Consider the following 12,479-nt stretch of genomic DNA (forward strand, 5'->3'; position numbering starts at 1 on the left):
ATTGGCTGATCAAAAAGTGCACACAAAAGGGCTTCTCTAGCTCTACAATCATTCTCAAGCTCCTTATCTAGGCCTGCCGGAGGAGGATTTCCAAATACCAGATTAAAAGGTGTAACTCCTTTCTCAGTGATCTCCCAAATTTCCTTTCCAAGACATCTCAAATGAGTCTCCATCTGAATCTTCCACACCCTGTAATTTATTCCATCAAGCCTAGGAATTTCTCTCCGGAAAACAACTGCAGATGTATTTCATGAACTTGAACTATTAGATGCCATAGGATCTTCCTCAAGTGGTTAAGCTTCTGCAGAGAGGACCAAGCTCTGATACCAATTATTATAAAACTCAAATAACCAGAGGACAACTGAGAGGGGGGGGTGAATTAGTTGCCAATGTATTATAGAAATTTAAGCATTCAAATCCTTATTACCAGAACACATAAACTCAATACCGAAATGAATAAACCAAATACCAGAATAACTGATATATAAATTAAGCATAAACATAAATCACAGAACAATTACCATCCACCCATAGCACATGACACCAAGATTTGTACGTGAAAAACCCGGTAAAGGGAAAAACCATGGTGGGAAGCCTACCCATGGTCAGATAATACTTCTGCAGTAAGTATGTGATTACAAAATGAGGGGCCTACACATGTAGGAAGGCCAAAATCTTAGAGAGCACTTTTAATCACAAAAAAAGCCTCATTGACTACAAAATAAATCTAGACTACAATTCGGAAAGAAGAGTGAATTACAAACATAACATCTCCTATGCCTGAGTACAATTTTGGTTAAGCTCAATACCAGAGGTCTTAAACCTCTCTTACCAGTCCAATTCAATCACCTATGATTGACCAAAAATCTTGCATATGATTACAACATTATTCGTACATAGATAATTGCATAACCATCCCATGACCATGATCTACAAATAGATCTTGCATCATATATATAGCAACTCGGGACCTAAACAATTAGGTTGACCACCTAAAAGATAATACAATAAATTCATAACATAAACCTGCAATCCAATGGTCAACCAAGTCTACCTAAGACTGAAACAACATAATCCAATCAATGAATCCGTCTGGTAATGCATCGGGATCACCCATCAACATGTTACATAAGTCGGTCCATAACCTAGCAGAATAAGACAGCATTAGGTCTGGTCTGAAATGCAACACCACCGATCATTAGGAATACAAACAAGATAACCAACAACATCCTGAAAGCTATCTAGAAGCCACACCAACACCACTTATCATGTGCATCAAAATATCTTCAACAAAGCTCTATCGGTAAAACCCTTACCGGTGACCAAAAGGCTTACTAGAGCAAATGATACTATCTAAATCATCAAATCCCAAACCAACTAATCATGATATGCATCTGAATAGCATGAATTACATATCCAAATCAATTCCATAAACCAAACCATACCAGAGCATACTGGATCAATATCATAATTCAACCACTCTACCGGAACCAACTGGAAACCGATAAACAACCAAAACAACTAATGTTGCCATCAATGACAAAACTTCAATGCAACACATAATCAATTCCTCTAAAACACAACTCAGTACTTGTTTCTGCACATAGTGTAAAGGGGGAATTGTTTGGAAAAGGGGTTCACCTAAGTCAAACCCAGTTTAGGAATTAACTTTGAATGAAATAATGTAAATACCAAAATAAATATTGGAAAGATATACATCAGATCTGCAATTGTTGATAATGATGTTTTGTTCTTTGAATGTAATCACATATGTTGTATGAAATGGCATGAACATGATAAAAACCTAATCACACACACATGCTTGCATAGGAATGATGCAATTTTTCTCCATAATGATTGAATAATGAATATGTAACCTTGAAGATCTTTGAAAATTCTTGATAATAAATTCTGCATAGATGCAAGAGTGCTTTAGGTAGATAATAGATGGATTCTTACATAAAATTAGCTTGATAAAATGTTTTTATATAAGGGTATCTAGGTAAATTACTAGTTAGGCTGACCTCCAATGCTCATGCAGAGCCTCGGGGATCAATGCGCATTGGGAAAATACCACTCCTTCCCGATTCAAATTTGAGCCCCATTGAGAGGGACCATGGGCACCATGGTCCTTCTATACAAGGGACCAAAATAAGGCTCTAGGGGGAGAGGTAGCCGACTAGGGGACTCACCAATGGGTGCTCATAGCATCAGAACTAGATAATAATCACAAAACAAACCTAGACATGTGAGGAGGATATGACATGCTAAAGTAGGGGCAAAAACATGAGGTGCAAATTGGCACGGTGACAATTTACAATGCTACATTTATCCCCCACTTTAACGAGAGTATGAGCCTATGCAAATACTCGCAGTAAAATAGATGAAATAGAGGAGCAATTAGGAGAACAATCAGAAGGAGTATAAGACATCACTAATTCTGAGGAACCAAGCCCCAAATCTTAGGATCTTAACTCACTCTTGATCACATGCAAGGGAACACAAAACAAGACCCAAACAAAAAGGAAAACAAAGACAAACAAAGACTAAAAGGCAAAAGACACATGCAACGCACAAAAGCTAAGAACCACAAACAAGACCTCAAGTCATCTAACCGAAGAGACCTCGATATTAAAATGTCTTAACAACTAATATCACTCTTGACAATGTCATTTCAAGAACATAAGTGATCACATAAAAAGAGAAAAAACATGCATCATCCATGGACTACAAATACAAAAACTATGAGCTCATGAGAAGAAAGGGGAGACATGGATATTATTGGCATTTTGGCATTAAGTTGTCATTGATGTCAACCAACATGATGGCAATTCACATAAGAGTGAGTAGACAGAATGAAAGCTTACCAATAAGGCATAAACTGGGATGAAGGTTGTGTGTGTGTGTTAACATGTTGAGCAATGAATCGGTCTGGAGGTTAGCCACATGTTTATGATAAAGAGGCAGAACATTAAAGTTATCACAAACCACTGGAGGTGAATATGTGTTATCGGTATAGTGTGCACTGTCGGTTAGCAGAAGAAGAAGGCCTTATCGATAAAGGCATGTACCGGTATGATTTTGCTGAATGTTCAAGTTTGAACCGACTGCAAAGGCCAAACATGCTATTTTGAGCGAATTGTTTGATAATGAATTTGTCAAAGCCATGCACTGTGTTTCAGAAAAGGAGACTTGGGATAAATTACAAAGGCTATTTGAAGGAGATGCAAAATTCAAAGAAGCCAAGCTGCAAGCACTAAGGGGCCAACTTGAAAGCATCAAAATGAAAGATGATGAAAATATTGCACACTATCTTCACATATTTGATGAAACTGTGAACACTATCAGAGGACTTGGAGAAGAGATTGCAAATGAGATTTTTGTCAAGAAGGTACTTAGATTTCTCACACCCAAGTATGATACTAAGGTGGCCGCCATAGAAGAAGCCAAGGATCTGAAGACTTTTACAATGGATGAGTTATTTGGTTCACTAACAGCCTATGAGATGAGAATAGTCAATGATACTTCCTCAAGGAAAGAAGCAACATTCAACATCACCAAAAAGGGCAAAGAAGCAACTACTCATAAAGAATCTTGTGAAGACTCTGATGCAAAAGTAGAAAAATTTGTCAGGAAGCTAAAAAGACGATCTGACCAGTATAAAGGAAAGCTACCACTTAAATGTTTCAACTATGGGAAGGTCAGACACTTTGCTGCTAATTGTCCTCACAAAGAAATTGGTGGAGATGAGTCAAGAGAGTTCAGAAAATTTGTCGGCAAAGATAGAGAAATAAATGACTACCGGAAAGGAAGGAGAGGCTACCAGAATCAAAAAATTCTATATACTATTGAGGATGATACAATAGATGAATAAAATGCATCAGAGGATGATTACCATGAGAATGATAGAAAATTTACTCTCTTCATGGAACTTGGTGAACCAGTTGATGAAGATGAGGAAGAGGAGGACATTGAGGTTGAAGTGGACTTGGAGCGTGAGCTTATCAGTTCTCTTGAGGAATTGAGAAAAACAAGAAGAGAACTCAAAAAGGTCAAGCTTGCTACAGTAAATGAACAAGATCTCTTGAAGCAGTCCCTGGATGAGTCCGATCAAGTTATAGCTAACTTGAAATTGCAATTGGAAGAAACTAAGAGGATATGTGAAGCTACATCCTCTGATCTGACAAAGAAGGAAAAGGATCATCAAGAGTTGGAAGCAAATATAGTGAAGCTCATAAAGGAGCTTGAAGAAAGTAAGGAAGAAATAAAAATAAGGAGTAAACATGAAGACAACACCGAGGCCTTAGACAAAATGCTGAGCAAACATAAGCAATCCAAAGACATTGGTGGTTTAGGCTTTGAAGTAGGTCAAAGTTCAACCCAAAAAGATAAATCTAGCAAAGAAATAAAGTTCGCCTCTTCTTTTGAAGGTGAAGAAAAGAAGACATTCACTGTAGGCAAGGATACCGGTAAAAAGACATATGCAGATGTTGTTGGAAATCGCCACTCAAATCAATATACATCAATGAACCGGAAGCTACACTTCTTGTATCAACATGTGGATCCAAGGAGAAATGCAAGGGTTTATCATGAAGGTTTCACCAGATCCAAAAACATGAAGAGAAGACCCTCGATGAGGCAGTCCCATTCAGGACCAAGGCTACCTAACCGGTATGTTTCAAACTTTCATGGTTTCTATTACTGGTGTAACAAATTTGGGCATAGAATGGCTGACTGTAGATTAATCAATAAGCCCCCTATGTGTTATGAAAGTAGAAATCTATTTAATTCACTCTATGATATGAATGTGGTATGCTATTAGTGCAATGGATACGGTCATAAGAGTTTTGAATGTAGGAAGAATAAACCGGTTTCCCAAAATAATTTTAGGGATGTTCCCTTATATGAAGATGTAAAATGCTATAACTGTCAAGAGTTTGGACACATAGCAAAGTTGTGTAAAAACTGGAAGATCAAGCAGAAGAAGACAAATCCTAATCAAGAAATGGTAACTGAATATGTGCACAATATAGAAACTGACAAGAAGAAGGAAACGAAACTGGTATGGATTAAGAAAGAAAAGGAAAAGGCAGAATCAAGTCTCATAGTATAGACTGCCTTATATGCTGAAAGAAAAAAACTATGGGTTGTAGATAGTGGTTGCTCAAACCACATGACTAGTGACAAAAGGAAATTCATCAAACTTAAAGACTAGAATGGTGGTTTAGTAAGGTTTGGAGACAACTCTTCCATCAAAATAAAGGGAAAAGACACTCTAAGTATTGATGAAAAGTTGAAGTCAAATGATGTATATTATGTGGAAGGCCTCAAGAACAATCTTCTGAGTGTGAGTCAGATGTGTGACAAAGGTTACAAATTCACCTTTGACTCAACCAGTTGCCAGATAAAGAAAGATAGTACCGGTCAAGTTGTGGCAGACGGAAAGAGAATAGATGGAAATGTTTACAATCTGAAGGAGTGCTATGAGTCCCAATGTATGTTAGGACAAGTAGATGAAAGTTAGTTGTGGCCCCAAAGATTAGGTCACATAAACTTTGATAACCTAGTTGCAGTAAGCAAAAAGGGGTGTGTGAAAAATATTCCACCCATCATCAAACCAGTAAGCATATTTTGTGATGAATGTGTGAAAGGTAAGCAAACTAAAGTAAGCTTCATGACAAAAGAGCCCAACACCTCAAGACCACTTGAAATTGTGCATACATATCTATGTGGTCCAACTAGGATAAGAGCACTTGTAGGTGAAAGATACTTTATGCTCTTCATTGATGATTACGCAAGAATGACATGGGTCACCTTCCTGCAAGATAAATCACAAGCATTTGAAAGATTCAAGATCTTTAGGAAAATGGTGGAGAAAGAAAGTGGGTGCAGGTTAAAATGCCTAAGATCAGACTGGGGTGGAGAGTTTACTTCAAATAAGTTTGAAGATTATTGTGAAAAGCATGGAATTAGAAGGCAATAGTTAGCTCCTAGGACACCATAGCAAAATGGTGTGGTAGAAAGGAAGAATAGGATAGTCAAGGAGATGGCCAGAACCATGTTAAATGAGGCTAGACTGTCGTACACATATTGGAAGGAAGTTGTTCATACTACTACATATACTTTGAACCAGGTTCAATTAAGAACAAACAACAGAATGACACCTTATGAGTTGTGGTATGACCGGAAGCCTTCGGTCAAATACTTCAAAGTATTTGGAAGCAAGTGCTTTATCAAGAAAGATATGGATTCTCTAGGAAGTTTTGACTCCATGAGTGATGAAGGAATCTTCCTTGGTTACTCATCTAACAGTAAGGCCTACAAATGCTATAACAAAAGACTAAGAAGAGTCATTGATAGTGTGCATGTAAAAGTTGATGAGGATATGCACAAAGGATGTCAACCACAGATCAACCGGTATGACAACTCCAATGATGAAGATGATGAATCTCAGTTAGACATTGAACTGGAAGAGCAAATTTTGGGAAATAAGAGTGATGGTGTGCATACTAGAAGAAGACTTGCTTGGAATGATAAACAAGTCAACCTCTACCTCATGATTGAAGTTGAACCCAAAACATTCAATGAGGCCAGCAAAAGATAAGAATGGATGGATGCCACGGAAGAAGAACTGCAACAAATTGAGAAGAACAAGACTTGGGAATTAGTCCCTACACCGGAAGACAAGAACATCATTGGCACTAAATGGGTCTACCAGAACAAGATGAATGAAGAAGGTAAGATTGTTAGGCATAAAGCTAGACTAGTGTGTAAAGGATACTCTCAAGTAGAGGGGATTGACTTTGAAGAAACATTTGCACTGGTAGCTAGATTAAAAGTAATTAGAATTCTTCACTTTGTTTTTCCCCAGTCTAAGTTTTTGGCGGGCCCAGTTGTTTTCACCTTTTATCCAATAGCATGGGGCACGTAGGACATTTGGCAGCACGACGTTGCTCCCTCGGTTCATTTTTGGCGTCTAGTTTTCAAAGAAGCACAATAATGATGAATGGCAATGTGTGCTGACTGTTTTTGGCGAGCCCACCCGTTAGCACAGTATGCGAGCGGTTTCTCGCATTTGTGTCTTTTTCAGTAGCCTGTTCGTAGTTGGAAGAATATTTTCAGTTCGTGGTAGTATGCGGACTATTGTGAGCGAAAAATGGAATTTCAGGGGCCATTTTGTTGGGTGTGACCTCTGTAGCGACACGACATGTTTTTCTGTTCAAGGGGGTTATGCCATTTTGGCGTTTTGGGGGAGTTGTTTTTAGGGGCTGTGAGCTCTTTAAATGTTGTTTTTCCCCTTCTGAGAGGGGGTTCAGGACTTTTTAAAAGAAAGACAATTAAGTTTTCTAAGTAGGAATCTTTCTTTCCAGTCTTTAAAAACTATTGTGGTTCTACTTGAGGAAGGTTATTCAAATTGTGCCTGCGGCCTTTATGATGCATCTTTCAGTATGCCTTTGATGGTATTTTTTGTGTCATTGTGTTAAAGTCCCCATAACTTTGGGAATATATCCATCTAAGATTTTGTCAATTGAACCATGTCTCGTACTTGTTATCTAGTGAATGCATGATGAATATTTCCTTATGTTGCAGATAGATTTGATTGTAACTTTTGATTATGTTCTTGATCCGGACCTGTAGATTGTTGAATGGGCTTATAGAAGTCATATGTTTCTTGATTTTTGTATGTTCATTATCTTTTAATGATCTGGTGTATCACCTCAGTAGTTTAGTGTTACTACTTTAAGGGTGTTTGTTTTCTTTCCCTTTTCTCAAAACCCAAGGAAGAGTCGGCTTCTTAATCCCGGAGGTCATTCAGTGTAACCTGCGCAAATTGATCCCCCAACACTGAATTTCCCATAAGGTTGTTTGTTTCCAAAGCAAAATTTAGAGTCAACAAGAATGTTTCTGGCCTACTCTATCTACAAGGGTTATAAAGTATACCAAATTGATGTAAAATTTGCCTTCCTAAATGGAAATTTGGAAGAAGAAGTGTACATGGAGCAACCAGAAGGGTTTCTATTGCGTGATGATGAGACATTTGTGTGTCGGTTGAAGAAGGCCTTGTATGGTCTAAAGCAAGCTCCTAGAGCATGGTACTCAAGATTAGATCAGTATCTGAAGGAGCAGGAATTCAAAAAGGGAAGTGTTGATAGCAATTTGGACATAAAGAAAGATGGGAACCACATGATCATTGTGGTTGTGTATATAGATGACATTATCTTTGGAGGCAACAAGGACGCCCTCTACAAAGAATTTGCTGATCAGATGCAGTCAGATTTTGAGATGTCAATGCTTGGTGAATTGACTTACTTCCTTGGTTTGCAGATATTACAACAAGATAAAGGAATCTTTATCTCACAAATCAAGTATGCAAAGGAGATGTTGAAGAAATTCCAACTAGAAGATTGTAAACCGGTAAGTACCCCCATGGTGACCGAAAGAAAATTGAGCAAGAATGATAAATCACCGATGGTGGATCAAACTCTGTATAGATCCATGATAGGTAGTCTACTGTATCTAACTGCTTCAAGACCGGATATAGTTCAAGCAGTATGCATGGTGGCTAGATTCCAAGCTGCACCAAAGCAGTCACATATGAATGTTCTTAGCAGAATCTTTAGGTACCTACAAGGGATGCTCAACTATGGTTTTTGGTATCCTAAATAAGGAGATTTTATCTTGGAAGCATACATTGATGTTGATTGGGCAGGTTGCATTGATGATTGAAAGAGCACAAGTGGTGGTGCATTCTTTCTAGGTGATCGGTTGGTCTCATGGCATAGCAAGAAGCAGGACTCGATCTCTCTATCTACTACTGAAGTTGAATACATTGTTGATGCTAAATGCTGCTCTCAGGTGCTTTGGATGAAACAAACTCTCAAAGACATACAGGTGGACATCATTGATCCTATTCTCATCTAGTGTGACAATTCGAGTGTAATCAACATAGCAAAGAATCCAGTCATGCATTCCAGAACAAATCACATTGCTATCAAGTATCACTTTATCAGAGAGAAGGTTGAAGGACAAGAGGTAAGGATGGATTATGTTCCTATTGGAGAACAAGTAGCAGACATTTTCACCAAACCATTACCGGTAAGCACTTTTGAGTACCTCTGACACAAGTTGGTAGTTGTGTCATCTGTCTAGGAAGGCTTTATGTGGTTCAGGGGGAGTTGATAGCTGTCAAAGGGGGAGCTTGGTATGGATCTAAGGGGGAGTGTATAGTACCCTTTGTCATTGTGTGAAAGGGGGAGAAATGTATCGGTATGAAGTGTCTTGCGAGAAGTTGACATCAATGCCAAAGGGGGAGATTATTGGAATTTTGGCATTAAGTTGTCATTGATGTCAACCAACATGATGGCAATTCACATAAGAGTGAGCAGATAGAATGAAAGCTTACCGGTAAGGCATAAACTGGGGTGAAGGTTGTATGTGTGTTAACATGTTGAGTAATGAACTGGTCTGGAGGTTAGCTGCCTATTTATGATGAAGAGGCAAAATGTTAAAGTTATCACAAACCACTGGAGGTAAAGATGTGTCATCGGTATAGTATGCACTGCCGGTTAGTAGAAGAAGAAGGCCTTACCCATAAAGGCATGTACTGTTATGAGTTTGTTGAATGTTCAAGTTTGAACTGATTGTGTATTGGTGAGCGGAGTGATTGATCATGGTGACTCCATGTGGAGCCGAGGTGGAAAATGTGCAGAGGTTGATAAAGCCACCATCAACACGGTTGGTGAAACTATTAGTCAACATAAATGAAACAACCATAAATCACGGGATTGCAACTGACTAATGTAGATCAAGGAAGAAAGGATGAAAAAGGAAGATCGGGGAGTAGTTGGCGCCTAGATCAATGCAAACAAAATTTGATTGCAAGAAGACCTCGAAAAGGAAACAGCTGAAGGGTTTTATGAGCCGACAAAATTCAAGGTAGGAAATCCTGTACGTGATTGCTATCTTTAGCAAGTATGCTTTGGGTAATGGGAAATGTGAATAGGTGCATCCCGTGAGTACAGGGGATCGATCCATAATAGAATGGATTGGATATCATGCAGATTGTTTTGGGAAAAGGAAACCCTAACCACTCTTATTTTGAATTGCTTTTTGGTGGGAAACCACAGGATAAAGAGGAGGGCTCGAGAGAGAAAGTTGATGTTGTGGAGAAGAGGAAGATAAAAGAGAGATCAAGTGAAAGAGAAAAATTGTTAGCCTTAGAAATTATTCTAAGAGAGTTACAGAGTAAGTGAGCAAGCATACCGGTGAGATGTTTCTACCAACATAACTGTAGTTTCACAATTAAGCTAAACCAGTAAGGTGTGGTAGAGCAGGCAGCATCCAAGTGTGACACGGTGTGTTGAGAGACTATGAGAGAGAGAGAGAGATAAAAGAGGCTGAGAATAAGAGAAATAAATCTCACAATGACTAGTGTGAGATTCAATGGAGGAGAAAAGATTGTCAACCGGCAGTAGGATATTTAATCAAGAGTTACAAAATTCAAATGCAACAAGAAGCCTTAACTATATTCAAATTGTATTTCAATATACATCACCAAGTTAGAGCTTGGTGTAGGGGTCGGTGCTCCTTGGGTTGGTGTCGTAAACTTTGTAATTCAATGTTTTACCTGTGAGGCTGGATTGGAGCAATAGCCTCCTACAGCTTTTCTCACTGAGGTTTTTCCCACATTGGGTTTTCTTTGTACATTTGGTGGTGTGAGTTGTATTTGTGTGATTGATCTCTTTGTCTTTCCTTCTTGCTTTACCAATTTGATTGTTTAAGTGCTTAAGTGGTTAACTGGTATTCTGAAGTTGCTTTGAAAGTCATAATTTAGGAACCACTGATTCACCCCCCTCTTGGTGGTACTTTGTGTTTGACATATACATATTCTAGATGTTTCTTTTTTAGGTGATCCATGAGAAAAAGAGTGAGAGAGGACATGGATACACATTCTATATGTGTTTGTCTAGGTGATCCATGTTGAGGATGAGAGTAGAAATAGTCTAGCTATATTTTGTTGGTTCCACTCACCTTATTATGTGTGCATGTGATGTATAGTTTCAAGTATTAAGCATTCTGTATAAGAATTTATTTTCTCTATTTTTGAGCATGCAACAACCTCTATAAGACATGAAATGAAAATTAAAATATGTGTCTGGTATCGGGAACATCTCATGTACGTTTTTTTGCTCTGGTTTTGAGAATGTGTAACCCTATGTAGGACAACTATATATCCGGTTTCAAGGACATATCATGTAAGAGTTTGTTTGCTCTAGTTTTGAGAATGTGCATCCTACACGACATATATCAATGTTGTGTTTAATTTCAAGCATGAAGCATCTCATGTAAGAGTTTGTTTGCTCTAGTTTTGAGAATGAACACCCCATTTAAGACATGCAAAAATATAGTACAAGGAGAGCGATATGTATGCTCCAGATGTCAACATAGCCCTATGTTGATGTCTTAAAGAAGCTAGAAACAAGGGTACCCATCTTCAACACCAAGGAGATATCTTTTTAGGCAACAATGTTCATAAATCCAAGCTAAAGAGGAAATACTCTTACAAGCAAGAATAATATAGTTGAAAAAGAGATATCTTGCAACAAGTGTAAAGAGGATGCTTGGAGGAGAAGAGATATTTTCTCAAAAACATCTACCTCCAAGAGGAGTTTCTTGAACAAACATAAAATATTCTACCAAAAGAAAGGAAGGGAACACGAATGCATACCTTTCCCCTATTGCTAGGTGAAAGGGATTCTTGATGAAGGATGACACACTTTTGAACCAAAGTGAAGGGTTTGTTTATAATAGATATACATCACCAAGTGAAAGAGAGGTTGTACTCAAAGATACACACCTCTTTCATAAGAGAGAATCCTTGAGCAAACAAACAACTTCACACAAAGAATGACATTGTATCGTAAGCAAACACAACTCCATAAAGGAAAAGTGGATCCTTAGAAAGGATAGGATATATCAATGCCTCCTAAGGGACAATGAGAAGGATTACAAAACCTCTAAGGAGAGATTATACATAAGAAAATTCACAATGTACTCACATAAAGGAATATTCAATGCAAGACAAGAAATCAATATATCTAAAATGCAACTCTAAAAAAGAGGTAATCTTCAAAGAGAGGAAGAGATTAAGCTGAAGGATCACAAAATCCCCTAAGGAGAGATTAATCATAAGAGACATAACATTTCATGCAAGAAAGGACATTAAGTTAAGAAGAATACAACCCCTAAACAAAATAGTGAAACCTTATAGAGAGAAGAAATAGGATAATATTCTTGTCCCCCAAGCATAGAGGCAATAATGAATTATGTTGGTGCCCCAAAATGATTGTTATTGATAAAGCATCACCTCTTGTGAAAAATATCCCCCAATTAAGTTAACTACTACTGCCATAGGGTGAGGAGCAACATGGAGGGTGAATGGAGTGCTAAGGCACTAACTCTTCTCTAAGGAAGAGTGC

This window comes from Cryptomeria japonica, chromosome 8 (genome assembly GCF_030272615.1).
Source record: "Cryptomeria japonica chromosome 8, Sugi_1.0, whole genome shotgun sequence".
Lineage (NCBI taxonomy): Eukaryota > Viridiplantae > Streptophyta > Pinopsida > Cupressales > Cupressaceae > Cryptomeria > Cryptomeria japonica.